We start from the raw sequence: 26934 nt of genomic DNA on the forward strand, positions 1-26934 counted from the left end.
CATTACCTCCAAGGCACACTGTCATTCATCCTCCTCAAAACATTCCCCCCTGCTTCAAACACTGATCCCAACATTCTTGCCACTTTCTGAAGCAGTTCTGGAAGTCCTCTCAGTTCTGTTTGCCTTGATGTCCTGAATTGACTCAAAACCTTTTCTTTCATGGTCATTTGGAACTTGGGGAAGAGTCAGAAGTCAAAGGGTGGATAAGGTGGATGAGGACACGTGGTGATGTTTTGCATGAGTCCGTCTTTCCATCAGATGGTTCACAGCAACAGCATTCACTGCATTTTTCATGACACCTTGTGAAAACACTGAAGAGAGAAGGCTTCCAGAACTGCTTCAGAAAGTGGAAGGAACAATAGGTCGATGTGCTCAAAGCCAGGCGAGTGTCTTCAGGGGGCTGATGGCCAATGTGTCTTTTAGTGCAGTAATCTTTTTAAATTTACTTTACCGAAGCATTTACTGCTTCAGAAAGAGGCAAGAACAATGAGGTGAGAGGATTTGAAGAGGAGGGGGAGTATTTTGAAGGGGATTAACAGCAACGTGTCTTTTACTGTAATACACATTTTAAAATTCACATATTTACTGTATATTTCAGTCCTGTCACTGGGATTAACCTACTTGGCAGTTGGGGCAGCCCCACAATGGGTCTTTGGCCCATGAAGTAAGAGGGAGAGAGAAGATACATCTAAAGGAAGCAGGGGTGGTGGTCTCCACCATGTCTTTGCTTATCCGCCAGTGTGGTCCCTGCTCTACAGATCCTGAAGATGCCTGGGGACTGCGCCAGCTCACACCCACAGCCAGATGTCTTCCCTGGTGCAAACGACAGCAGTCCTAGTTACACAGCGTATGGAGAACGGCTTGGTGACCGTGGGCTCTTCTAGCTCAATCGGGGAACATTTGCATTCACACCAAACAGATAACCACATTCATTTACAATGAGCAAACAAAAACTCTGGGCAAAACGGGAATCGACGACATCAAGAGTGAGACAAAGATGCCTGTGAGCACCATTTCTATGTGATAGTATATTGGAAATCCTAGCCAGTGTTATAAAGCAAGGAAAGGAAATCAAAGGTGTAAAGATCAGAAAGGAAGAAATAAAATTTCATTGTTTGTAGATGACACAGCGGGATATGTAGAGAACACACAGGATTCAGGAGATAAACTATTAGGCTGAATAAATAAATTTGGCAAGGATGCTGGATACAAGGTCAACACACACACAAAATGAATTGTATTTCTCTGTACCAGCAGCCACAGGATACAAAACAAAAGTTTTAATATGCCTGGAAGGATCTAGTGTGACGTAAAAGATATCAGCTCCCTAGGAATAAATCTAACAAAAGGTGGACAGACTCATGTACTTTGTTTTAAGTTTACTGAGGGCAAAGACCTTATGTTGCTCACCCTTGAATCTCCCTAGCATGTGGAACGTGTCTGGCCCATGAAGGATGCTCCTTAAGTCTTCGTTGAATGAGTGAGCGAGTGAATGAACAAATGAATGAATGAATACTTCTACCCATTATGTTTTACTGTCTTAACAACATTCACCCTTCCTTCGGATCACCACACAAATGTCACTTCCTGGAAGAAACCTTGCCTCACCCCTGCACCAGGGCAAGTCCATCCTCTTGTAACTTCCCCTTAGAAGTCCTCACCATCACTGCATTTAGGTCACTGATCACGTGAATGTTCAACGTTTTCCTTCCCCACAGACTGCCGACTCCGCGAAGGTCAGAAATGAGCCTGGTGCAGGAAGTGCCCCAAGAGAGTCACCGACTGATTGAATGCACCAGCGTTGCCTGCAAGTCCAGCCATCTATTTCCACCCATCCAACACACACAGCTCACGCTGCCTTCATGCTTCCCTAGTTTCCCTCATCAGGCGTCCCTGCGCTCATCCCGCCCACCCGCTCACTCCATCCATGTATCCTGAGGCACCTGCAAGCTCCAGGCACAAAGCTGAATCTAGCGGTGCAGCGCTAAGTGAGACATACGGCAGCCAAGAGCTGTTTCATTGGTAACAGGTGGGGCTGCTTCACGGCCGTGAGAAAGATCTTCTTGTCTGGTGGCAGAGAAGGGTCCTCCCTCTCACAACATTTTATGTAATCCCCCAAAATAGCAGAGGAAAAACATGCCTCCTCTCGTATTTGTCACCTCCAATAATCCTCTCCCATGGAATTCCAATTTGGGAGCTCTCTCGGCTGAGTAGTCGTCTAAGGAAACCCCATTAATACAGTCAGAGCTTGTACTAGCAGTGATTCATTTAATACCAAAATGGAGGAGAAAAATCAATAATACTTAGCTCTGGTCACATTACATTTTTCTGTAACCCAGGCGAGTCTCTTGTAAATATCCTCCCCACCCCCAAATGCTCGTGAACCTCCTCGGCCTCCGCCCCCAGTCCCTGTTAAGTTGCCCAGTGCTGGGTTTTATTTATGACATACCAGGCGACCGCCCAGAAGAAAATCCCCGCAAACTTATCACCACACAAGATACTGGCCCCGGGGAACCTTGGTGGGCAGGTTCAACTCATGAAATTCAAAAAAACTCCAGGTGCTCCCTGGTGCTCCCTGGTGCATCCCCGTGTTTGCTCACCCAGCTGTGCAAGGCTGCCCTGCTTCCGTGGATGGATACAGGCTGTACTCTAGCAGCAGTGAATTCTGAGCCAGGCAGGGGCCTCCCTGGTGCTGCCCGGGCACGCTGGGCTGTGACATCAGCTTTGCAACACATCTGCTCCCTCTTTCTTTCAAGTCTGCTAGCTCCATACACCCGCCCCTTTCCCTCAAGGCTTGCTGTCACCTGAAACAGGCATGTGGCACCTTAGCCATAAGGGCTCCACTGACAGGGACAGCCTCTATGAGCAAAGCAGTCACAGCCCCTAAGGCTTTGCAAGGATCAAGAAATTCACTGGAGGGCAGGGATTGAGAAGCATCAGCATACTTAGGGCTGGCCACGTTGCATTTTTCTCTAACCGCTGTGAGTGTCTCATAAGACTACTGAGATGGTCACGAACATTGCTGCCTCAGCCCCTGTTAGGATGTCTAGTGCCATGCCCCATCCGGGACATTCCAGTCCACTAACCCAGGGCCAAGCCTAAAGAGGACACTTGCTACGTGGGTGTCACTCAGCTCAACCACTCTCCGGCCTTTTTACCTCCGCTGCCTCCAGTGTGCGAAGGCATCGGGCCCCCAGGAGTGCACGGACACAGCATTTCCAGCTCAGTCGAAGCCCCTCCCGGTGAGCGTCCTACCTTCCCACACCAGCAGACCTGCAAACGGTGTTCGCCATGTCAGCGGCTGCACACCGATTCGTACATCTGACCCTCATGGCGATACTAGCACTCTCCTTCCCGTTCTGCAGGTGAAGTCAGGGAGCTCAGAGAGAAGTGACTTACTCGGGGTCATGCAGATTGATCTCGGATTACCCATCCTTTGAACAACTAAGCTAATAGCTCTTCCAGCAGCTCCAAGTTTCCTGGCCCTGGCTGCCACAGAACTGGGCCTCACATAGCCACCAAATGTGGGTGCACCCTCTGCTGTTTGGGGGATCCTTAGTCTTCTGGCAGTTTCAGCTCAAAGCCTACCTCATCAGTCACCTGCTTCCCCTATGAGGCCAGCAGCATCTTCCTCCCCTTCCACGCACACATACATCCTTCCCTACAGCAGTTGTGTGTGGGGCATTGTGCATCACACTGCACGCATATTATCTCATTTAGCGTTTCAAGTGTCTATGCTGGGTTGAACAGTGTCCCTCCGAAATCCATGTCCACTCAGAACCCCCAATGTGACCTTCTTGGAAACACAGTGCTGGGAGATAGATCAGTTAAGATGAGACCATCTCAGATTAGAGTGGGCTTTAAATCCAGCTACTGGTGTCATTACAAGAACATCACATGAAGACATAGAGAAACACACGGGGAATGCCAGACTGGAGTTACACACTGTCTACAAACCAGAGAACACCAAGGATTGCTGGAGTGCTCAGCCGACGCCTTGATTTTGTATTTCTGGTCTCCAGAATGATGAGACAATAATTGCTGTTGTCTTAGGCCACCTAGTTTGCAGTCCTTGATTACAGCAGCCTCAAGAGCTTAAAAACAGAGTTCTAAGACTAGAATAGCTCCAGTGGGCAGGTGAGGCACGAGGCTCAGAAAGGTTTAGAGAGCTGTCCATGTTGGCCCAGCTCAGAAATGACTGGGCAGGGGGAAGGCCAGACTTAGATGCTCCTGACCCGCTCTGAACTGCTGCTTCAGGCACTGTGCACCTCCCTGGATTCAAGGTCTCAAAGGCTCCACACAGAAAATGCCACGCCAGGGGCTAGGGATTTAGCTCAGTGGCAAAAGCGCCTGCCTGGCATGCGCAAGGTCGTGAGTTCGGTTCCCGGTACCGGAGAAAAACCAAAAAAAAAAAAGAAAATGCCACGCCAAATTCTGCTCCTGTACACACAGGCCCAGGCCAGCCCCAACCTTCAGACCCCGACAGGTCTTGCTCTGATGAAGAGATAATGTGTCTGCAGCTCTGCACTCTGAACATCCCCTTCCCTGAGGCATGGGGTCCAGAGGCGTGTGGGTAGATTCAACATGAATCTTGGTCCCAAAGCTGCTCTGAAGTCAACAGCTGCCAATCGCTTTCCAGGAGAAGAAGCAATGAAATTGGACCTCGCAGCGTGTCCTCATTTGCTCTTTGTGTTCTCTGACACCCATCACCAGCCATGAAGCCCAAAATCCCTTCAGCATCCTCGTGCTTTACTTCTTTCTTTCTCTGAATCTAATCATTCCTGCTGTCCGTGTCTCAAGGTCGTGCCTGTCCTTCAGCCAGAGTCTCCGGATGATTACAACTTGGAGATTCTGCCTGGCACGTGGATGGGGAGTTAGGTCTATGGTGGTCACAGGTGGTTACCGGCCGGGTCTCAGATGAACAGCAAAGTACTGGGGGCCCCAGAGAGGCACACCTGAAGCTGAGCCCCATAAATGCAGAGTGAGGGTAAGGGATTATAAGATACAAGGAGAAAATTGTAGCTGTCAGAGATGTGAAAGATTTGTCAATAGCACACGGAAGCAGCCGCTTCAATTGTGAAACCCAAGTCACGATTCAATTCCATTTGTTACGGGGTGATTCAAAAGCACGGCTCTCTGGCTCTCCTTCTTCTTGGTTGCCCTTCTCTCTCCCATCACAGCCTATTGGTACACGTGGTTTAGAATTATTATTGGGAGCCATCACTTAAGACACCCTGTTCTGAGATGAAGAGAAGCAGTACTGCCCTACTTGGAAGTGGGGATTGAGGACCGCGGACAGCGCCTCTGAGAGTCGACCCAGTCTGGACCCCTACCAACTCTCCACCCTCAAGGAAGCACCTGGGAACGTCCCCCATCCCAAATCCTGGGGCCCTGCTGCAATCAGAACCTGCAGGACTGATTGTCATGTCCTCTCCAGCCCGTGCCAGAGGAGCTTCGGATGGAGGCGTCAGCTGAAGGGCCCAAACTCTGAATGCTCAGAAAGCTGTCACACATGTGCAGAGGCGAGACTGGGGGCTCTGACAGCCCAGGTTGTGGGGTGACTGGGAGGTGGACCTCAAGCCTGGGCTGGAACTGCTGTGATCCCAGTGTCTGGCTTGGGAATGGGTCCTTCCCAAGGGAGACAGTGTGCTGGCTTTGCAGATAGTCACCTCTTGAGAAGAAAGGAGTTGCCTTCCCCAACTACCCTGGACAGTGGGTTTAGATTTCTCATACAAAATGCCTTCAAAACATGTCACCCTTGAACCAAGCGGTCTTTTTGTGCCTCTCACAGCTCTCTATGCTCCTGTTGCCTGTTTTCTCACTAGCCCCAAGGAGATAGCTAAGGAAGCCACTTCCCCATCTGTCCTTCCGCCACCACAAGTCCTGCCTCACCACACACCTCATTGCTCACACATCGGGGTAAACTTCAGACTTGTAATGACACCTCAGATTATTGAAGGTAAGGTGATCATATTTTCTAAATAAGCCTGCCTAGATTCTGGTTTTAATATGATAGGATAAATATGTTGCTACCTTCTATTCAAGAAAATCATCCCCTCCCAATATTAAAAAGAACAGGAGAAATACAAACTAGGTTTGAGGTGCAGAAAGTCTCCTGAATCTCTTTCAATAGTGCTGCTGACCACTGCAACTGGGGAGAGATAGGATCAGAGAAGAAGTCAGATGAGGAGCTGGGTGGGTAGCATCCCTACAGCCTATTTCTGTCACTGAGAGAAACTGCATGAGAAATCATAACTCTGTGTCTAAAAACCTGCACCATAGGAGGAAAATCTACATTAGCCTGAAACTCTACCCTCAATCACCTCCCTGAGAAAATGCTTTCAAAGAGCAGACTGGGGGTCAAGAGTCAGGAAATTCACTTTGTTGAAAGACTAGAAATATCAGAAAAGGAATCAGGATCCTATGACTATAAAAATACAGAAAAGAAGTAGGAGCAAAGTAAGATTAAATGGATGAAGGACAATCCCCAGAAAAATATCATGGGATCTTGGAAGACTGTCAACCAAGTATTACTATAATTCCAAGCATATGAAGGAAACAAGTGCGTCTTTAAAACAAAAACCCAAAGCAGAGCTACAAAACCTCAGGAAAAGTACAGAATGGCAGCAAAAGGGGTTGAAGCATGACTAGGCAGAGCTCAGGAAAGAAGTGGAAGGAACACAGAATAAAGTCATCAAAGTCAGGAGGGCCCTATTGGAAGTGGTCCAGAGGACAGCAAACCTGGAGGACAGTAAAAGGCAGATAGGACAGCACCTGGCAGTAAGCAAAGCCCGCAGGAGTACTTCTGGTTCTGGGAAGGTGGAGCAAGATGCTGACTACTGCTGTCAGACTTGATGGATGCTGAGCAGCAGCTGGAAGACTGAAAACCAACAGGCAGTAGGGGGACAAGAGCAGAGCTAGAGTACGATGGGATCAGCCTTGAGCTCCCTGGTGTCCCACATCCCCAGGCATGGATTCTAGCAGCCTGGAGCTAGGGAAGGGCCACTGCCAGAGCATGGCAAAGAAGACCCAAATTCACAGGAAGAGTGACGGAAACCCCATTTTTCTTTTTTCTGTTCATTTGCATGGAAGACCCTGGCATATAGAGGCTCGGGAGAATTTGATGAAGTTGATGATCTCCTGGGGCTATGGGGCCAGCTGTCGTCCATGTGTGCCAACTGACTGGAGAGGAGCACAGGCTGGACAGTGCCCAGAAAGGAAAAGTCTTTGACACAGAACTGACGCCATGGGAGCCCGGCTGAAGCCTACAACCTGAGCCCACTGGACTGATCATCTACAAACAGACACGTCCACATCCTCCTTTGAGCAAGAACCAAGCCCTTTAATGTAACATTCCACACACAGAGAATACAAGCCCAAATTGGCTGGCATAGTAAGAACTGGAAAAGTCTCAACTTCCACAGAAAAAGGTACACACACGGTGGGATTATCTGGAAGAACTTAAAACAGCTCTTATAAAACTGTTCCAAGAAGTAAGGGCAAACACTCTAAACAAATGTTCAGGTAGAAAGTCCCAGAATAGAAAGGGAGAATACAAACAAGAACCAAATGGAAATGTTAGAACTGAAAACTCACTGGGTGAGCTAAATAGCAAAATGGGGATTACAGTGAACAAATGAGCCCAAATAACTTCAATAGAAATTATTCAATCTGAACAAGAGAGGAAAAATGGACAAAGTGGGAGTGGCACAGTGGGCAGGGCCTCTGGGCATGGTACGACAGCACCAAGAGCTCTAAAGCTTGTATCATTGGAGTGTTGGGAAAAGACGAGAAAGACTGTGGTATGGAAAAAAGTATTTGAATAAACAGACATAAATGTACTGATTTGAAAAACTTAGTCTACTTCACACAAGATAAATCTAAGAAATTCATAATCAGACCCATCAGAATCAAACTGCTGAAAATTAAAGACAAAGTGATCAGAACACCCAGAGGAAAATGACACACTGCCTGCAGGGCAGAGGGCAGTAAGCTATGCCCACTGGTCAGGTGACTGACCCCCCACTGGCAAATAAAGTTTTATTGAACACAACCATAGCTGTTCCTTTAAGTAGAGCCTATGATATTCCAGTGATTCAATGGCAGAATTAAGTAGTTGTGACATGGACTTTATAGCCTGCAAAGCCAAAACATATTTACCATTGGCCATTTACAGAAAAGTGACCACCAACTACTTTTTATTATTCCCTAATAATGATTTGAATGTTTACTTCTCACCAGAAACCATAATGCCAGAAAGAAGTGAAATGACATTTTAAAGCAATGAAAGAAAGAACTGTCAACCTAGGATTCTAGATTCAGCAAAAGTAACTTTCAGGAATGAAGGTGAAATAAAAACAGTATCATATCCAGGAAAGCTGAGAGAATGAGTTTCCGGAAGACTTGTTCTAAAATATTGTTGAAGGAAGTTTTTCAGATGGAAGGGATATTATTGTCTTAGTCACTTACCCCCTTGCTAAGACCAAGTACCTGACACCCACAACTTAAAGGAGGAGAGGTTTATTTTAGTTTATGTGTTAGAAGTTTCAGTCCTTGTATGATCACGGCACAGTGGAAAGGCCTGGGGAGAGGAAAGCTGCTCACCTCATGGTGAGCAGGAAGCATGGTTCAGCATGGTGGACAGGAAGCAGGCAGTCAACGGAGGAGCCAATAGGGAGACAAACCCTCACAGGTCACACTCCCAGTGACCACCTCTTGCAACCAGACCCTACCTCCTAACAGCAAGTCAGCTAGTGCCCCCATAAGCCAATCACCCTCTGTACCCATAAGGCTTTGGGGACCATTTTAGATCTAAAATATAGAGTTATAAACCAGATAGGAACCTGGAGCATCAAGGGTGAGGGAAGAGCAACAGAACTAACCAATATCCAAGTCAGTAGAAAACACTATTCTCATGAGTCCTTGAAAATACTTTTGATGGTTGAAAGAAAAAAATTATAACATTCTTTCTTGGGGTTTTTCATGTATGTAGATATAATATCTACAACAACTAAAATAAAGGAAGAAGAAGTAAAGGGATCTATGTAGTGGTAATACTCTACACTCACGTGAAGTGGCGAAGTACCAATTATAAGTAAGCTGTGAAAAGTGTGTGTATTGTAACCCACAGAACACAGGAAACTACACAAAAGGATACAGTAAAGAATGGCCATAATAGGGAAGATAATACTGAAAACGAAATGAGTCAGGAAAAAGGAAATAAGAACAAAACAGGATGCAAACAGGAAGCCAATAATGAAAATATAAACAATGCATTCACCGCCTACCACTATGATAATTTAAATACAGGATGACCAAAAATTGCATGTTTTTAACAAGATAATATGACAGGAAATACAAAAGTAACAACTTTATCAAATGCATTCATTAATTTTTCTGTATATCTTAAAACATTCAATTACACAATGCAATGTTACAGCCTGATCAGTTGTACCTGGTCTCTTTCTGAACTCCTTTTGCATTATTGTCTTTCTTTGAACAACACACTTTACACTGTCATGTTGGCCTTTCCTTTTTTCCTGCGGGTGCTATAATTTCACTAAAACATCCACCCACCGAGTGTAACGGTGCGGAAATCACTGAGGGACGTCCTGGCTGGCATTTCTCTATCCTGTATTTTTCAATTATTTGGTCTATTAGATCTAATCTAAATCGTAAATGACATTTTGAACCCCCTTGTTTTGAATAAATAATAAAAGAGTTTCATATTGTTTGGTCCAGAAGGTGCATCAATATTTTATAATAATAGTTTTTCCTCACTTTTTGATTATAGGACAGCTTGTTAGATGTCGGTCAACTCTGTCAACATCATCCATTATTAGAATCATCAACCACTATTGGAATTTTTTTAGTTTCATTTCTTTCAAATTCTATCATTTCTATGTTAGGAATAGTTGATCATAAGGAGATGTCTTTTTTATCCTTCCATTTCATAACACAGAGTTTTCCTCTCTGACATGCTAACGTTGCCCCCTTTTCAGTTTTTTCTTTTGCAGATCTTTCGACACTTCCTCCCTGTTCAGTCTCAGTGTCCCAAATGTTTTGCATTGTAAAAGAATATCACTGAGTTCTGGAGAAGTATAAAAATTATACCTAATGTACCTATGGTAAGAGTTTCTATAGGTTATAACACAAAATTATAGGTCATTTTTCACAAATAAAATAAACATGAATTAGTAAAAAAATAACCAGAACTTATTATTAGATTTCTCTAGAAACAAACATCAAAGTTGAATACAATGTTCTCAATAAAAAGTGTGCAAAAGATAGTTGATAGAAAACAAATAAACAGACTATGAGTGTATCTCACCCAAACAAGAACTGGCTGATTGAGATGACACCTTCCCAAGAGGTGCTAAGAAGTATGTAAACAAACACTCTGCCCAAGTAACACTCAAGGCAAACCATTAAGTGGTTAATATAAATTGTCTAAATTCAATAGTTAGAAGACAGAGATTGTCAGAATGGGTAATATATGCTGTTCATAAAAACCCACCTCAGATATAATAATATGTTACTAGGTCACATGTAAAAGAATGGAAAAATATATACCATGTAAACACTATGAAAATAATGTTTGAGTGGATATATTAATACCAGACAAGGTAGACTACAGAGCAGACCTTATATTTTTCCTTTTCTTTCTTCTTTCTTCTCCTTCTCTCTCTTTTTTTTTTTTTTCCTTTTTAGTGCTGAGAACCAAACTTAGAGCCTCAGCTTGCTAAGGAAGTGCTCTACCCCTAAGTCAAATCTCCAATAAAAGGCTGAGATATCACAATATTGACTGTGTATGCACATAACAGTACATTTCAAAATGTATGAAGTGAAATCTCATAAAGCTGAAGGGAAAATGAACATCTATCTGCACTTGGAAACTTCAGGATGGAAAGATTGTATGAGAATACTCAAGGAAGCTGCCTAACCCAGAGAGATGGGTCCAAAATCCTCTCCCAGGGGTCCACAGAGTAAGGAGACAGAAAAAGACCAAACAGTCAGAAAAACTCAACAACATCATCTACGAAGTACATCTAATTGGTACATAGAGAACGCTCCAGATAAAATCTGCAGAATTCATGTTATTTTCAAATGCGCAGGGCTATTCACACCCAATATCATATATTGGGCTACTAGAAAATCCTTAAAAAGTTAAAACAATTGCAATCATACAAAGTATGTTCCCTGACAATAGTGGAATTAAACTAGAAATTGAAATAAAAATACCAAGAAGAATCTCCAAATAGTTGGTGATTAACTCTTCTAAATAACCCATAAGTCAAAGGAGAAGATCGGAGAAATTATAAAATATTTTAGCTAATCAAATAATAACAATGTAACGTATCAAAATCTATGGGATGCAGCCAAAGCAGGGCTTAGAGGGAGATTCGTATCATTAAATGTTTACATTAGAAAAGGAGAAAAATCTCAGTCAGTACTAGAAGCCTCCTTCATAAGACAGGAAATAGGAAGTAAGGAGATAGCTCGCTCTCAAATGGGAAGGGAATCAGAGATGGATGGAGGGGTGCGGGGGATGAAAAAGGAATGAAAATGTATTATGTACATGGACTAACTTGCCACAAGGAGTGTAAACATTATATACAGCAGACATGGACTAATAACAATTTTTAAAAGGAAACTAGAAAAATGAAAGCAAACCAAAACCAAAGCAAGCCAACAGAAGAAGAATAAATATAAAACTGACTTGGAAATGAAATTAAGAATAGAAAAAAAGTAAAAGTCAATGAAAGAAAAAGCTGGTTTGCTAAAAGCAAAGATAAATAAAATTAATAAACCTTTGATAAAACTGACAAAAGGAAAAAGAAAGAAGATAAAAACTACCCTTACCAGAAATAGGAGAAGAGAGATCAGAACCCCCTCACACATTAGAAAGGTAATAAGGGAAACAATCCCACACACATAAATTTAACACGCAGATGAAATGAACTGCACCTTGAAAAACACAAACTTCCAAACACAAACTTCCAAAACTTACACAAGATGAAATGAGTAACCTGAATAGCCCTATAACTATTAAATAAACATGCTTAGTAATTTAAAAGTTTCTGAAAAAGAATTCTCTTCACTCAGATGGTTTCCCTGGAATATTCTACTAAACATTTACCAATTCTACATAATCTCCTGCAGAAAATAGAAGAGAAAGGAAGCTTTTTCAACTCATTTTATGAGCATTATCTTGATAATAAAATCAAAGACAATAGAACAAAAGAAAATTGCAGACTAATCTCTCTCAGGACTATAGATGTGAAAGCCCTCAAAATAATGTTAGGGATCATACATTTATCCTGGGAATATAAAGCTTGTTCAATATCCAGAAGTTAATCGCTGCAGTCTACCATATTAACAATCTAAAGAAGAAAAACCACATGATCATGTAAATTGATGAAGAGAAGGTAGTTTTACCAAGTTCAAATGCCATTCATGAGAAAATAAAAAGGCTAAGTGAACTAGGAATGGAAGGAAATCTCTTCAATCTGAGAAGAACATCTATAAAAACCCTGCTACTAATGTCATACTTCACAGTGAAAGATTTCTTTCCTCATCATATTGGAAACAAAGCAAAGAATGCCCATTCCACAAGTTCTGTTCACAATTTGAAAATCCGAGCCAGTGCCATACGACAAGAAAAAGAAATAAGAGGCATGTAAATGGGAAATGAGAGTAAAATTGTTGCTATTTTCAGACAAGATTGTCTACACAGAAAATTCTAAGAAAATTACCAGAAAAAGAAACACTCCTAGAACTTAAGTGAGTTTAACTAGGTCACAGGACACAAAGCCACACAAAAAAAACAGATTGTACACTAGCAATTAATTACTGGAAGGCAAGTTTTAAAAATACTACTTATAATACTTCCAAAAAATGAAATACTTAGATAAAACTCTAACAAAGTATATATACATAGCACATGTATACTGAAAACTATAAAATAACAATGAAAATATTTTTTTAGAAGACTTAAATAAACCAAGCATGGTGGTACACACTTTTAATCCCAGCAGTCTGGGAGGCTGAGACAGGAGGATCACAAGTTTGAGCCCAGCCTGGGCAACTTAATGATTTAGAAAGACACTGTCTCATAATAAAAACAAAAAGCGGGGTAGGATGTAGCTCCATGCTAAGGCCCTGGGTTCAGTTCCCAGTACTGAAAAATAAAGCCTAAATGGAGAGCTGTACTGTAGTCATGTATTTGAAGAGTCAATGTAGCAGAGATTTCCAAAGGTAATCTACAGACCTAATGCAATTACCAGCCCAAATTTCACAGGATTTCTTTTGCAGTTACAGAAAAGCTGATTCAAAAATTTATATCAAAAAGCAAAAGAACTAGAATAAGCAACACAATTTTTAAAAAATATAATTGGGGAAATAGGATGATGCAATGTAAGACTTACATACACCTGCAGTACTGATGACAATGTGATATTGGTAATTTGATAACAATATAGATTCACAGCATATAGATTAAAGGGTCAGAGCAAAGGTATAAGAAGTAAGTTCCACAAATACAGATAGTTGATTTTTCCACGGAAGTGCAAAGCAAATTCAGTAAAGAAAGGATAGTGTTTTTTTTTTTTTTTTTTTTCAATAAGTGGTATTGGAGTTATCTATGTGCAAAAAACCAAAAACTTCTCAATCTAAACCACAGACTTTATTTTTAAAAATCTTGACATGGATCATTGAAATGAAAATTATCCAAGGTTTTAAAAACATAGAAGTAAATAAACACTGTGGCTGGATATCTTTTCTCCTAGATTTCCACAGAACTCTTACCCCTTCAGCCCCTTGCTGCCCTGCCTCTCAGTAAGCCCTGCCCTGTCTGATTTAAAAACTTGTTCCCCCATGACTCTACCTAGCATGTTATATTCTAGCTCCACCTGCCCTCTCTAACAAGACCACTGTATCTCCAGCACCTAAAACGATAGATTACTCAACAAACATTTATTGGGTGAATGAAACAATGTAACTACCCAACAGTAAGGTAGGGGGAATACAATGGGCTACTACATAGTTGTTAAAATGTATGTAGTTGTATGACATAAAATAATGTGCACAACATAGTTGTGATTAAAACCAACCACATATCTTATAAAAATATATGTGATGGGTATGTATACACACTGAGTTGGGAGCGTTTTACTTTCTGTAACTTTTAATAGGGTGTTACGGTTTGTGTCTCCATGTTCCCCACCCACAAAACATCATGTGGTCATGGGACTTTTTCAGAGGCAGCTGCATCTAGAGTGTGTGATGCTGGGACTAAGGCAGTGTGATTAGTAAATCAGTCTGCTGATTGGTTTAGCCTAGTTCTGGCTGGGATTAAGGGTGTGAGTTCTACACAGGCCCTAGGGCGTGTAGCCTGCAAACAATGTAAGGGACAGAAAGCGGCTTGTCTCTCTCTCCTGTTGCTTTCGCTGCCTTGTGGTCACCATGAACGGTTCTCTGCCAAGCCACCCTGCCTTGGATCCAGCCTGTTATAGACAGCAACCTCTACAAACTGTGAGCAAAAATAAACCTTTCCCCCTTCCACTTTGGGTGTTGGGTATTTTGTCCCTGCAGTGAGAAAAGTAACTAAGACATACAGTTTGCATTTTTACAATAAATTATTTTTGATACCAAAATAAAGACAAGCTCATTCCCCTTTGGAGACAATGCTATATCACTTTATTTCAAACAGCACTGTATCACAGCCATGCTCTTTACCTGGGGAAAAAAGATTCTAGTTGCTATCTCAGCTACTAGGCAGCAAATAGGAAGTAAGGAAGTAAGTAGCAGGAATGGTGACCACAACAGTTAATGTTTACTGAATGCTTCACGTGTGCCAGGCTCTTCTGGAAATAAACGCTGCTCCTGTGGTAACACAGAATGCTCCGGGCAGCACCGGGGCAAGGCTGAGGTGCAGCCCCACTCACAGCTGAGGATGTGGACGCACACAGGTCATGGGGTCTGCCCATGGCTATCCTGGCTCCCTCAGGACCTGGGTACCCTTTCCTCTGGCCCTTTGCACACCCTACTGTCCCCTCTGGGTGATGTGTCTGCTCCCCGAGACGCCTGGGAAGCTCCATCCAGTGATTCCCGCCCAGCGCAGGGCTACCACACAGAAGGAGCTGAGGACCGGCTCAGTGACTCATACGCCCAACAGAGCAGAGGCGCTGAGCAGGGAGCCCATCCCTGAGAGGGCCCCCTGAAGGTTCCCTCAAGAGGAAAGACCCTTGTGAGGGACCCTGGTGTGGGGGGAACGCCTCAGGGGCTGTACCTGGAAAACAGATGCAGTGACCCGGCCTCTTCCAACAGCAGATGCATGAGGCATTGCAAATCTTCTACTGCACGTACTATAGGTGCATATTTCATTACTCTCAGCATTGCATATTTATAATTTAGTGGTGTGTAAAAATTTATAAAGGCACAACTAGTGGTTGGCTAATGACAGCTACTGTGGCAGCCCATATTTAGGGTATTTTTCATGTCGCAGAAGTCTGGCCTGCAACAGAATGCCACATGCATAAAACAGGTGACGAAAAGAGGGGAAATGGGCTGAGGCTTCATGACAGCTCCTCTCCTGGACTTAGAGAGGCCGTCCCCAGTGCTATCGCCGCACGGTTAGTGGCTCCAAGAGGGAGAAGTGAAGCCAGGTGTGTGGGGGGGCTGAGGGACAGCTCTCAATGAGCCAGGTGCGTGTAAGCCCACTGCCAGCCCGGCTTCAAAGAGAAAGGATTTCTGATGGGGAATAATTAAGGCGAGAGACCCCCCCAAGAGAAAGCGGTCGATGCTACTGCCATATTGACAAATGCATAATTTTAGCTTGGAAAAAGAAATCCCCTGCCTTTCCAAAAGTGAGTCCTAAAATAGCTGCCTTTCAAAGACCAGTGTCCTAATCGAGTTTTTATTCATCAGCGGCTGCAGATGAGCCTGAGCGGGTCCTGGAAGTTTACCCCTAAAGCCATGGCTCTGGTCTCACGACTCATCAGTTTCATGTGATGGATGACAGGGCCTGAGCTCAGGGGCCTAGGGCGGCCCACGGCCAGTTCTGGAGTGCAGAACAGCTTGGCTTCAGGTGGGGCCAGGCAGGTGGAGGCCTCCGGGCTGCAGGAGCCAAGCGTTCACCAGGAAACTGGGAGGTCCTGCTGCCTTGGAGAAGTGGACTAGCGAGGAAGGCACCTTCGCACTGCCTTGGCCCCCAGCACCATCACGCCTGCCTTACGACCAAAGACAGTGCGAAGGCTTTGGTGTTTCCCATCATATCTGTGCTATGGGGAAGAGGTTTCTCCATCTCTCTGGGTGTGCGCAGCCAGGCTGCACACAAGCTATGCAAGGTCAGGCAGAACCAAAGCACTGCCCCTGCGGGCTCAGAGGGCCTCTCCCAGTACCCGTCCGGGGACCTCCCCCGGGAATCCACAAGGGCCTGGCAACCGTAAGACCCCATTGCAGTCCTCAAACACAAACTCAAAGAATTTGATAAACAGAGCCATCTACATCCACTTAGTGCCGCAATTAAAACAGATCCATATTTTCAAACTATTGCCCTGAACAAGTCAAACCACACTACAAATCAAAAAAGAATAATTAAAACCCACACTTCTCACAATGCCACAGAGTAAGGCAATTACAAGTCACTTCTAATGAGCAATTTACGTAATTTAAAAAGTCAGCCCCATCATATGCAAAGAACACTTCAAATGAGTTAGTGCCGGCTGTCTTGGTGCACTTTGATCCTGGTGTCTGGCCCCTGCTGGCTGTGGCTCTTCTGTCACCCTTGCCTTGTATATCTGGCCTCCCGAATAATGGCCGTGGAAGATTTTCTGCATAAGCTCAGGTTGCGACTAGTATTGAGAAAGCGCATTTAATACTGACTCATATACAAGATGCTGGGTAATTGCCGCTCGAATCCAATGTGTGTGCTGTATCTCATCTATGATATGCAATTTAGAAGCTATATTCTAGTAAGAGAACTTTATGACTTGCTGTCATGATAAATAAAAGTTTATGGCATAATGGAATTAATATTTACTTTGAGTGCAACACAGACTAGTCAAATAAAGTTGCTTTGGAATCACTTCAAGTCAGGAGAGCCTGAAGTTGTCGCCGCCGGGTGACATGACTCGAACCCACTTCCTCTCGTCGTCTGCCGATTGTTCACAGTCCTGCGATTTTCTGGTGCGGTACAATTTCCTAAACAACGACTGTTGCTTAGAGACATTGTTTTGGAGGTGACATAGTAAATGTGGACGCGGCTGTGGACCTGACAGCGGGAGCAGCAAAGAACCGGGAGAAGAAAACGAAGAAGGGCGGGCAACTCCGTGCCAGGGTTGGAGGGTGGCACTGGAGGATGTGGGGATGAGGGAGAAGGGTGTGTGGAGGAGTCCCTCTCCCAGAGCCGTTAGCAGAGGGCTCTGTGACTCCCCGGCGTGCAATCTGTGGCTTTGTTGTGAAGGACATTTTTTAAAAAGAATGCTGCCTCAAATCCAAATGACACAGTGGCTGCTTGATTCTAATGTAAATGCACGGCAAGCGAGTTTCTTATTTTATTCCAAATTATGATTTCTTGAAGGTGCAGGTAGCAGTTTCTTCCAGATCTTTGATGAATGGAACCCCTGTCAGGTTTGGCCCCCTGGAAGACTCTTGGATGAATTCCGTGTGCATTACTTCATGTTGCTTAGATTTATACAGCACCACCCACTAAAACTGGGGTCTGCCCATCAGAAGGACACTTTAACATTTCAAAGCAAAAGGAGACAAAGCAATCAGAGAAGCTGGAAATCCAGAGGTAGCGTGGGGATAGGGACGGCCCTGGCCCCCTAAACCCGCCCCCAGGTCCTCGCTCCACAGTCTGCTGAGTTGGGCAGTGTCCCTTTGTGGGGCTGAGGCTGTTGGCTGGAGACGACAGAGCAGCAGGGTCTGGCTGGGGGAGCTGCTGGCTCTGAGCTAGCTTGGAAGCTCTCCAGCTGCAGGAGGCAACTGTCCAGTCTCTAAATGCGGGGGAGAATTCCAGGGGAGCTGCATTAGCAGGGCGGGCCAGGCGCCCTTCCCTCTGCTTGGTTCCCACTGAGTCACACACAAGATTTTGGCAAAGCCCTGGCTCAGAGGGGAGGAGGGTTTCAGTTGCATTTTCACATTTGCGAAGAGCTTGTCCTATAAAGCGATCAAATCATCCTTTCATATTCTGTCGACTCTGAAGAAACGATGTCTCTCTTCATGACTGATCCATGAAACTCTGGGAAGGGCTGGGCAGGAAGCCCATGTCTCTTCCCCTCCAGCCCATCTTGGAGTCAGAATTTGCAGATCTTGAGTTTTTAGAAACCAGGCGCAGAGAGGGGAAGGTCTTTGCTGAAAGCCACACAGCAAGTCAATGAAGAGACCAGATGCAAAGAGAAGATGTCTGACTCCTGAGGGCGAGTGCCCCCCTCCCGTCATTTCTGTGGCACGACCAGCCAGGGCCAGAGACGCCCTGGTGTGCCGGGGGGGGGGGGGCACCAGGAAGTGGAAGCCCACACACCTGTGGCTGTTCTTGAACATTTTGGTGACTCTGTCTGAGCACATTAAAGACAAACAAGCTCATTATTCTAAAACGGACCCTGAGTGCATTCCTGGGGCCCCAGATCAAGGACCTGGGGGTGCTCCAGAACCTAACATAATGCCTGAGATGTCTTAAGTGCTTAGGAAAAGTTAAGCAAGCAAATTAGTAAACATCTCTTATAGAATGTTGAGATGAATACATAAATGATGCCCCATATGGAAGTGATAAAACCCTAAACTACAACAGACTTTGGTAGTCCAAGGCTCCTAGGAAACAAAACTATAGAATTCCCCCATAGCAGAGGATGGGAATTCTGCTGCTGTGGGTGGGGAATGAAGCTATGCAGGCTGAGTCCCAGGAGAGGGGCTCATGTATCAGCCAGAGAGAGTTAAGAGTCTTCTTTCAATTCACAGTTCACAGCCAGAAAAGAGGCAGCCACTATCCCTCAGAGCAGAAAACAGTGCTGTGGACCCTGAAGGGGCCTGAGCAGGACTCAGTACTGACTTCCCCAGAGCAGAGAAGCATCTTTGATGTAAGGAAGGTAGGGAGTAGGCCCGAGCATGGAAGTTTAGGCCTGTGATCCCAGCATTTGGGATGCTGAGGCAGGAGGATTGACACAAATTTGAGGCTGGCCTAGACTACCTAGTGAGTTCAAGGCCAGCCTGAACAACATAGCAAGAACCTGTCTCAAAAAAAAAAAAGATGGGGAGTCAGCCAACACATGATTACCTGGGAAGACTATGTACCCCCAAAGAAGGTTGAAGCAGAAATTCCACCCAGCCCTGTAGCTCGCACTCCTAGAGCTCCCTCAGCGCTGTCCTGAGATTCCTTCCCTAGCAGTCTCCTTCAGGCACCACCCTGAAAGCAAATAAGAAGTCTTCCCAACGTTCATTCCAGATTACAAGTTGTTTGACTTGATTTTATTTCAGCCAAAGGAACTGCACTGTATCACACTCCAAACACACACAGAACTGTCTTGATAAGGGCGATGGGCTGGGCTAGGGCATAGAAAGAAATGCATGCATTAAAGGGACACTGATTCCAGCCACAGTGGAGTGACAGGCATTGGGCCTGACTTCTGCGGTAGCCACCCATGACACTAGACAAAAATGTCTGCTGCTGCCGTTTTCAGGTATTGGACAACACATAGGGACTGTGACCCCTTAAAGGAAAAACCACACCAGGTGAGCCCATGTTTGCCTGGATTTCTGGCCCATTCCACAGGGGCTCAGCAGGTCTGGGCTTGGAGGGAAGGCCCTCGATGTCTCCCCTAGAGCTCTCTGTAGGCACTGTGTTAAAGGCAGTTGCCCATATGCAGGATAAGATCCATAGTTGCTGTTAAACCAAAAGCTAAGGAGATCCTGGAGGTCATTACAGGGCTAAGGGACCTTTGAATTCTGGCCCAGCCAGACTGGAGAATCCTTGCTGAGCAGCTGGGGAATTCATCTAAGATTCTAGAAGTACCAGGCCTTAGGATCAAGGACCACACAACAGAGTAAGAGCTGGAACCTAAGCTAGGGGCAAACTCAAATGGGACCAACCATAAAAAAGACTCAAACCAACTCTGACCAATTTAAGAGGCTCTTCCAGTAACTAACCCACTTGCCTTAACATCCTTTATGACACCTTTTGTTGTGAGGAAAGAAAACCTTCAATGCCCTTTATGAAAACCAACATAAACCAGACTCTCTACAACATACATTCCAAAATGGCTAGAGGAGATATACCATGCTCATGGATTGAAATTAATCTACAGCTTTAACAATCAAAATAAAAACAAGCTTTTTTTTAGGAGTAGGAGAAATTGCTTTTGCACAGTTATGACCTTTCTGAATATATAGTTTTACAGCTTTATTTCTGACTTGGTCCTTGCTCCCCTCTCAGCCATATTTCACCAGACCTCTGACACAGCTAACCCCTTCCTCCTGCCGGCAGTCTCCCTGCACTTGGCTTCCACGTCACTATGCTGCTTGGTTGCCCTTCTGCCTCATAGGTCCCTGAGTCTCTATTTCCTCTGTTGACTGTCTTTTGCCTTGTAGACTTCTAAAAGTTTCAGGCATCAGGGGCCTCAGTCTTGGACCATTTTCTCCCCTTTATGCCTCATTTGGTGGTCATCCATGATTAATGACTACACAAATCCAGATCTCTGATCTGACTGCTCCCCTGAGCTCCAGCATTTGATATTAATTGGAGGTTAAAAAATTGAGTGAATGGTGGTGTCATTGTCCAAGATAGAAACTTACTGGAGAGGAGCAGGCTCAGGGACAAAAATCAGGAGTTCTCTTTTAGCTGTAGTAAGTGTGAGGTGTACTGGAACCACTGCTAGGGCTCAAACCCTGGCCCTGCCCCTTACTAGGTCATATAACCTTGGGAAAAATACTTCTTCTCTTTGAGAGTCAGTTTCCACCTATTTGGTGAGGTTCCTAAAAGCACCTACCTTACTGGGAAGATTGCTACCATAGACTGTGAGGCCTAGGTCCTGCGTTGTGCCTGCTCTTCTCACTTGCTTACTCTAAGCAAGTGAGATGGAACAAGCATCTGTGCTGGAGATGACCGTATGGCAGGGAACTGAGGGTGGCTTTCAGTAGCAGCTAGCACTGAAGCTTTTGTTCCAATAGCTCGTGAGAAATTGACCTTGGAAGTGGCTTGCACCCCAGTTGAACTCTGAGATGACTGCAGCCCTGGCCAGCACCATCTCAGCAGCCTTACGAGCTCCTGAGCTTGTGGAACCAGCAAAACTGGGCCTGATCCGAATCCCACAAAAATGATTATGTCAAAAGCGTGCATGTGTGTAACTGCCACATCTTGGGGTAATGTTTTAACAGCAATGGATAACCAGTTCGTCCTGTTTTACTCACTTTGTGGCCCTGAGCACCTCCAGAGCTTACTTCTGTTGGCTTTCAGTCTCCTGTTCCAGGCACATTCCTCAAGGGCCTGGACGTTGGCTTTCTTGTTCATTTCTGATGCCCCAGGAACGACAGCCATGCCGTGGTAAGCACTCAGTGAATATGTCTTGAACAAATCTCATACAGTGAGCGTTTCCCCCACGTGCCATGTGACACTAAAGTGATGGACACCTGGAAGCAACTCGGAATCTACTTCTTAATCTCCAGCCTCAGAGTTCCAGCATCAGCAGCGAGCCCCTGGGTCAGCACATGCTCCCCGAACTCTGACTATGTGCCCAGAACTCTACTCAGCACGGCTGTGCAGCCCAAGGAGGCACACAACAAACTTCCTGCTTGAGGAGGAACGCGGGCTGGAGGGGGAAAGGTCAGCATGTGAAATCAAGTGAGAAGTTTAATTCTCCAGCTGGGGCACTGACTGGGAGGTCCCTGATGGAGCTGCGGTTGTACAAGGCAGGACAGAAGCGGCCCCTCGGTGCCACTGGGCACATGCCAGGGTTGGCGCTGCTTTTGTGTGCCTGCTGCCCCATGTACAGCTCCAATCTCCAGGGAGGAAGGTGCCAACAAGACCCCTGTTTTATAGATCAGAAAACCAAACCCAGAAGTTGTTAAACAACTGCTCAGATCACACTGTATGTAAATCAAGCTGCAAGTCAGTGGCACTGACACCACAAGGTAACAGGCCGGGTAGCAGTGATGAGACCATGACTTCCCTCTGGGACTTGTCAGGGTGTGAGAGCAGGAAGACTAACCCCGGAGTGATCCCGGAAACCAGACTGAGTCTTTGGGGAGTCATGGGCACAAATACAAGAGGGCCAGGGAGAGCTGGGGACAAACTTGTTGGTCAAGGGGCTTGGCGGGCATCACGGAAGTTGCTGTGCAGACTTCAGCCTGGCTGGGCTGATCCCACTACAGGCTCAGAGACCTGTGTGACTTGCAGTCCCCGTGGGGGACAGTCCTCTTTTCATCCAAGTTCATTAGGCGCAGGGACAGAAGCACAATGCCCACAGCTAGAGTGAGAAGAAACCACTACCCCGGGAAGCAGCAGTCATGAGACTCGGAGTGTTCTCACCGAGAAGCCTCGCGGGAGGTGCGGGGCGGGATGCATATTAAGGCACAGGGAGTTGTGGCCCAGGAAGCCCTTTCTCCACAGAGCCGGTCTCACTGAGGAACACGAGCAGTCAGGATGCTGGCCAAGGCCACCTGTTCCCTGAACGCTGCTGTTCTGATCCTCTCCCAGGACACCGTCCATCTGATGCTGACCGGCTTGTGGTGAAGCCCCCGTCCTTTCAAGGTGACCGCCTGCCTCTGCAGGTTCACAGTGCTCAGAGAGCTGCTGGACATCCTTGCACATATATATAGCCGCCCAGTACTGACCCCTGCAAGTGTTACAGTGTGAGACCCCTGGACCACACCAGGCTGTAGAGAGAGCCCCGTCTGTGATCCCCTCGGAGGGAGCCCCTCCCTGCCCCTGCCCCCTCCTGGGCACCCAGGCATCTGCACTTTGAGGATAAGCATGTCCTGGGGTGAGCTTCTCCCACTGGCAATAGGACCAACCGATGCGCTCAGCCCAGAAGAGGGGAAGGCCGGGTCACTCTGGGCTGGGACACCCCTGGGTTTCCTGGGGAAATGCCTGCGAAGGCAGCTTTGCAGTTACGCTTTCGCAGGTGGGAAATGCGGATAAGGAAGCAGATTACAGCAGCCACATGATCATCACTACAAACGCCCCCCACCAGGCTCCAAAGGGGCCCCAAGGGGGTATTCGGAGTTTTTGGAGGGGGTGAGGACCACACAGAGCTTGCGACCGTGGGCAGCCACAGGGAGGCGGTAGCATCACAAGAGCTAAGAAGAAGCTCCCTGTCCACATCCCCGGGGAACCCCAACAACCTGAAGCATTAGCAGGGGTGATTCATGTCTAGACTCCCCCGCTGAGAGACCTAAGTGGGAGGCAATCTATTTCCACCCTCCCTGGGTCTTCAGGAAATACCACGATTTCATGTCTAACAGACGAAAACAGACCACCAAATTAAAACGGTGATAAATACATTTCCCGGCAGACGGATGTCAAGAAAGCAAACAAACAAAACCAGGAGTATGAGCGCACAGATCACAGAACCACCAGGGCCCGGGCCCCACAACGCTCTGGACGCTCCATAAATCTGCTCTCTGTGCCTGTTGGCTCCACTGACAAATGACCGAAAGGGCTGAGCTCCCACGGAGTGCCCCCGAAACGCCAGCCCCACAAGGTGTCCAGGTGCAGGAGGACAAGGCGAGACTGCTTGCTGCCTGCACATCGCTCTCGCTGCAGGGCGAGCCGGGCTCTCTTGTGGCTGGGACAGGCTGGGCGTGAGGCTACAGCCCTGGGCAGCACAGTCCTCTCCAGGAGGGAAGGCTTCCTCCTCTGCTGGGAGGCAGTGGTTCTGGGCGGCGGCAGGAACATTACCATGGAAAATGCCTGGGCCTTGAGCTCCCAGTGAGGAAGCAGGGGGCCAGGTGCCACGCTGAGCCCTCCCCGCCCCCTAGGGTCGGGGCCTCCCCGGGTCCTGCCTCCCACACGTTGGCTTACAACTCTATCTGCTGTAAAACGGAAGGTGCCGTGGAGAAGGCACCTGGGGTGCCACAGCAGTGTGGGTGCTCGCTGGGAATTCCTCTGTCTGCTTCAAAAAGGAGATGCCAGCTTGCAGGCATGGGAGGTGTGTTCTCCGACTTGCGGGTGAGTGTGGAATACGACACAAATAAATACATGTAAATAAATGCACCTCGGGCCCCTCAAGCCAGGGGAGGAAACAAAGCCGCCCCTGGTGGTTTTGTAAAGGGCTGGGGAGAAGTTGCTGCAGGTGAGATTCAATCAGGGACCAATTTGGAAAGGCAAGCCAGGGCTGAGTTTGAGATTCTCGCCGCTGAGTATGGAGAGGTGGGAATTCAGCATCTCGGCTGACATTTCTAAGGAAAAAAGCAGCCTGAGCCTGTGTCATCTTTCAGAAAGTAATTAAGTCTTCGGGATGAATGGCCAGGCTCGGAGAGTGAAGGTTAGGTGGCTTGAATGCTGCACCAGCCTCTCCCACGGGTTCAAGCAATTCCCAGGAAGATCCACCAGAGACACACATTCACTGAAGCCGAAATGCAAGGTGGCTTCAAGAAAATACGGGCTATCGGCTCTGCCTGCTAAATAAGTCCTTTCAAAGAAGTCCTTCCTTGTGAGACTGCAGGACATCAGGGCTGTTCCAAATTGATCCCAGGAGACGCCTCTGTCCAACAGGCCTCTCCGGCAGCCCCACCCCCAGAGCCTCCGACCAGGCCAGGCTTCCAGCAATTCCATCTCCATATATTTCACTTTTAAAATATTTCATTTCTGGCTACCAGTCCTTAGATCGCCACTTTGATTTGATTTCTATAAATGGATTTTTCATAGTGTAGGTGGAAAGTGTATTTAATTTCGAATTTCTGCAAACTAAAATATTCAATATAAACGTCAGAGTCTGTTTGCGCCCAGCATCCCCCTGAGAAGCACAGGCCAGGTTGGCGGCCGCACACGCAGCCCTGGACAGGATTCTCAGCTGGTCCTACTTACAGACCCCGCCTGAGACAGTGGGAGCTGGCATCCAGCTTCTTCCCTGCACCACTGCCTGGTTCTAGACAATTGCTGGGAAGAGGAGCAAATGTGCCCGAGGGTTCCAGCTAAGATGCCAACTGTGGTGACAACCAGTGTCTCAGGATAGTGCCACTGACAGAATGCAACCAGGCCAGTCAACCCATCCACCCACTCTGGGGCTGAGCTCTCTGCCTTCTCCTGCTGGCAAGGAAAGATGAATGCATCACACCCAGGGCAGACAGGAGCTGCAGCTAACTCATGGCCGGGAAGTGACATGGGCCCGCTGGACAGCTGAGCAAGCTGGCCATGTGCTGCGTGAGGTGGGAGGGTGCACTCCTCAGAGCCATACGCCGCCCAGGCTGCACTCCAGAGGGGGAGCCTGAGCTCTGAGAGATCCCCACGGTCATGCACTGCTCTTCACACAAAGGGGTCAGGCCCATTCCACAGCCCAGGGGCCCCCTGCCTGCGTGGCGTCTCTGGGGAGGCCCAGCTCTATGGAGGGTCCCTGTTCCAGGCCCGTTCATGCCCCACGTTCCTCCATCCCTTGCTGTCCTCGCCCCCACCTGTCCCAGCTGCTGAGTTCTAAGTCTGCTCCTGGCGAGGTCTGTCCCAGCCAGCAAGGAGAAGCTGGAGGTGGCGGCCAGTTTGTAGGAGGAGAAAGAATGAACAAGGTTCTTCGACAGAGCCCAGCAGAAGCAGGAAGGCAAAGGTGAGCAGCAGTGGGGGCTGTGCTCTCAACACCTCCATGTGGCTGTGCGGAATGGCCTGGCACCATGCGGTGCCCTGGGCCCCTCACTGGAGGTGGCAGGCGGGGGAGTGTGACACACCCCGGGCCTCTCCAAATCCCACACCCACGGGCAGAGGCGCAGCTTCTACTGAGGCTGAGCCGCCAGTGTGGGGAGTGGGGTTCCAGCGCCTGCGTCCTGAGGCACTGCAGATGGTGATGACGGAGGCGAGGCTGATTAAGAAGAAAACCTTCAGGCCAGAGGGGGAGCCTTCCCCTCGGCCAGACCATATCCACTCAAGGCAGTCTGACTTTCACCTTCACCGGGACTTTGATGAAAACTCCACATCTTCCATGGCAATTGATCACGCCCTGGTATTTCCGGTATATCTTCTGGGTTCCTGGCTATCTCTGTCTCTTAGCTCTGACTTACCAATCACTTCCCCATGGGATGGTTTAAAGCAGTGAAAACTGACTGTCTCACACCGCTGGACACCAGAAGTCCAGGCTCAAGGCTGCATGTGGCTGCGCTCCCGCAGAAGCTCCAAGGGGAGGGTCCTGCCCGCCTCGTCCTGCCTCTGGGGCTGCAGCAATGCCTGGTGAGCCGCAGCCTGGGAACGCAGTGCTCAGTCTCTGTCTCTATCACATGCGGTCCCCTGGGTGTCTGTGTCCACATTTCCCTTTTCTTAAAAGGACACCAGCATTAGATTGAACCAGCCCAGGCCAGTGTGGCTGCAACTTGACTTGCTTGACTCTGTCTGCAAAGACCCTATTGCTAAACAAGGTCACATTCTGAGGTTCTGGGTAGACATGACTTTGGGGGGATGTTATGCAACCCAGGATCCCCATGAAGCTCAGGGTCCAGATAGAAACATCTTGCTTCACAGATGAGGAAACCGGGCGCACTCCTTTCCCACCTTCTTCAGCGGACAGGGCTTCTTCCTCCAAGGCTAGCCCTTCTCCTGCTGCCTCAAGCTCTTGCTTTCCTTTGTGCTCTGGGCCTGGCCTCGAAGCCCACTGTTTCCCTCCACCTTCTGCCCTCACCACCTGGACACCTCCCCCTTCGCCCAGACACACAGGGAGCTCCAGCTCACCCACTCTAAATGTGCTGGGACAGTGGTCCACGCTGCCCACCTACCCCCACCCCCGTCCACCCAGCCCCTGGCGT

The 26934-nt window shown here is 47.1% G+C and overlaps 1 protein-coding gene across 3 annotated transcripts in view; it reads right to left on the reverse strand.

Annotated features, from left to right (window-relative positions):
• Camta1 (calmodulin binding transcription activator 1) overlaps positions 1-26934 on the reverse strand; it is a 774560-nt gene that overhangs the window by 336749 nt on the left and 410877 nt on the right. The window lies entirely within an intron of this gene.

This window comes from Chinchilla lanigera, unplaced genomic scaffold, assembly GCF_000276665.1.
Source record: "Chinchilla lanigera isolate Chin_1 unplaced genomic scaffold, ChiLan1.0 scaffold00085, whole genome shotgun sequence".
NCBI classification, from domain to species: Eukaryota; Metazoa; Chordata; class Mammalia; order Rodentia; family Chinchillidae; genus Chinchilla; species Chinchilla lanigera.